The sequence below is a fragment of the Lactuca saligna genome, chromosome 3 (genome assembly GCF_052625555.1).
Source record: "Lactuca saligna cultivar CGN05327 chromosome 3, ASM5262555v1, whole genome shotgun sequence".
Taxonomy (NCBI): Eukaryota; Viridiplantae; Streptophyta; class Magnoliopsida; order Asterales; family Asteraceae; genus Lactuca; species Lactuca saligna.
In genome coordinates this window covers 2967376-2970262 of record NC_136419.1, presented here as the reverse complement: position 1 = coordinate 2970262, position 2887 = coordinate 2967376, and the positions used below count along the sequence as shown (strand labels likewise).

At 34.4% G+C, this 2887-nt stretch overlaps 1 long non-coding RNA gene across 1 annotated transcript; it reads left to right on the top strand.

The window, feature by feature from the left end:
* Window positions 1–864: 864 nt before the first annotated feature.
* Window positions 865–1595, top strand: LOC145033367 (uncharacterized). The gene is made up of 2 exons (XR_013677507.1): window positions 865–1121; window positions 1192–1595. It is a non-coding gene; the product is annotated as an uncharacterized LOC145033367 (long non-coding RNA).
* Window positions 1596–2887: the final 1292 nt, after the last annotated feature.

Below are 2887 nucleotides of genomic sequence, written 5' to 3'. Positions count from 1 at the left end.
ATCGGTTGTTTAAGGGTAATTTGGTCCATAACTTTCTTTATGAAGAATTTGAATAAGGAAATGTAGGATAAGTTTAATTGACTGATTTTTAATGGGCATGTTGGGTATAAGAATATGGGTTAATCCTTGTACCGGTTCTTTAGGTGGTAGTGGGTTAGTAGATAACATTTTATTCCTTGTTTTATGTTACCACGTTTGTTTTATGTTTTATCTGTTGCTAGTTTGTAAGCCTATATAAGGCACATCTTTGATTTAATTAAAATACCAAGAAAAGCACCTTCAGTGCATAACGTAAGATCTGAGTGTGTGTTTTCTGAGGGGCCTGAACCAACATGAAACACTGCTCCAACTGCAACACCACTTCTGCTTCTAATGAGGATTCCATAGTACTTCCTGAAATTGGAGCTGGGAGGAAGCGAGCAAAACCATATGCATGGAAAACTGGATGTTTTCTATTATGAGAAAGAATCTGATGAAAAGTTCAGTGTCAATCTTGAAAGACAAGTGCTACACTATATTAGATGTGAATGATGTCAAAAAGATTATAAGTAAGAGAAGATTTGGTTTCTCAAGGGTAAGATTCCATCTAAAACAAAATGGGATGATGAGACCATTAGCTAATCTTAAATCACCATCAAGACTTCCCAACACCAATAGGAACTGGACAGCTGTAAATGTTGTTCTTAGAGATCTGCATGCTGCCCTAAAAGACCTTCAAATAAAAAAAAAAAAAAAAAAAAAAAAAAAAAAAAACAGAAAAGTTAGAGTCATCAGTTTTCAGCTACAATGATGTCCACAGAAAGTGGCGTGAGTTATTGACAGGTGTTAAGAGTGGATTGGGTGATAAGGTACTTGGATGGGGATATAAGTTCAAGTCTTACAGTGAGTTGGAAAGGGAGTCCAGTTGTTAATTTGAGGGAAAATTTGTACAACTATTTGCGACCAAAATGTCATGCCATTTTCTATGATTCAAAGATAAATTTAGAAGGAGTTGTGAGATTAAATATCTATCAAGCATTTCTGATATGCGGGATGAAGTTCCATGCTTATGTCTCTCATGTATCTCACATGTGTAAGCTTGACGCGGGATCCTTTATGAACATCATCTGAAACTCTTTGAGGTAATTCACAAAAAAAATCCAAGATTTCTGTATTTATATGATGTTACATGTGTTTTGTCATTTTTGTTAGGTTTATGTACAAGCTTATGAAGAAACAGATGTATTCTGGTTGTGTGGTAAGTGATGAAAGTTTAAAGCCAATTATGAGGGTGAAAAAAGAAGAAGTGGAATGGCTTGGATTAAGAGCTTACAATGAAGTGCTAAAGCGGAAGCCAGGGAGTTATAAGGATGTGCTTTTTTTGTTGAAAACTTCACTTGATGATCATGGAGAAATGGTGTCGCTGTCACATGCCTTGAAGTTTGCTGCTCACAACTCCAACTCCTCCTTACTATGGAAAATCAAGTATTGACTTCTGTGAAATTTGTGATCGATGCTTTTTTTTTTTTTTTTTTTATTTATTTATTTTTGGGCTTCAATTTTTATGTATAAAAAACCTAATGAATACTTTTGTCGTGTTTTGGTCTTTTAAAGTTGATCACGATGTTTTGTCTGAACCAGATTTACAAAGCTCACATTTTCTTCTCTTAGTTAACTACTGTTAACTATTTTAGTCGTAATTTTATGTGCCCAATGTGTAACATTCTTGCCAAACATGCGTGATTCTTTAACTCTTCCATTTTAAAGATACTTTTTAAACTTAATTTTGTCTATAAATGCTTTTGATTGTTTCATTGTTCATTTGTTCTTTGATTATATGAATTGAGATTTCTTTTTTCGCTTTCTAGAGCTGCTCGTATCACCAACATATAAAATTTTACGTTCTATAATGGTGGCATCTCCACTATCTAAACATTTCCTTTGATTGTGTCTTGGCTAGCTTAAATCCAAGCCTTTGGCTAAATTGGTTTCTTCATTTTCCGTCCACTTTTTCCATCTCGTTGGAATGGGTTTAGGCCTTTCCCCTTTTTCTTTTTGATTGTTTTGGTTGCTCGAATTGTGTTACCAATACTTGGAGAATCCAATATTAGTTGTGGTTGCGTGAAAGATTGTTGCTACATCATACATGAAAACGGTTTGTTGGAAAAAAAATTGTTGTGAAAAAGAATGTTGGAAAATTGGTTGTCGTGGGATATGGAGATTTGGAGCAAATTCACTGGAACTACATTGTGGGGAGTCTAAGCTCGGAAATTGATGTGGTGTCGTGTCTAACAAAAACGATTTATCAATAATCCATTTTTTATTTGTTAGTAGAGTGTTGAGATTTTGTTCCATGGTGGGAAAGTAAGTTGATAAAATGTATTTATATATGTATGTGTAATAGAAGAAAAATAGAATAATGTGAAAAAAATATAATGAAGTGGTAAATTTATAAGCTTATAAAAACATATTTGTTCCAAACACTAGTCAACAAGTCAAAACAACAATGATCCTTAGAGAAAAACAAATCAAAACAAAAGTTTGAACCCTTTCATTGATGTGGTCTCTCCCATATAGAAGACCATAAGTGGTGCAGATACCAAAGGGATTCTAACCCAGCTGTATCTGATGTTGCCTCCTTTTTTGATGTTGAGTGTTCAAGTCATGTCGTGGATATAGATAAATTAAGGAGTAGATCAGGAGTATAATTATGGAAAATTAAAAGTTTAAGACATAGACCTTAATTATTTACGGGGACCAAAGGGTGTAGTTTGATGATAAACACGGGACTAGATTTGCAGTTTTCAAATAATGAGATGTGGCCTTTCCTCTCCCTTCTGGCTTCTGCTCAGAGAAGACGATCCATCGGACCACCGTAAGCTCCTCAATCAATGTTTTTTGGTCGTCT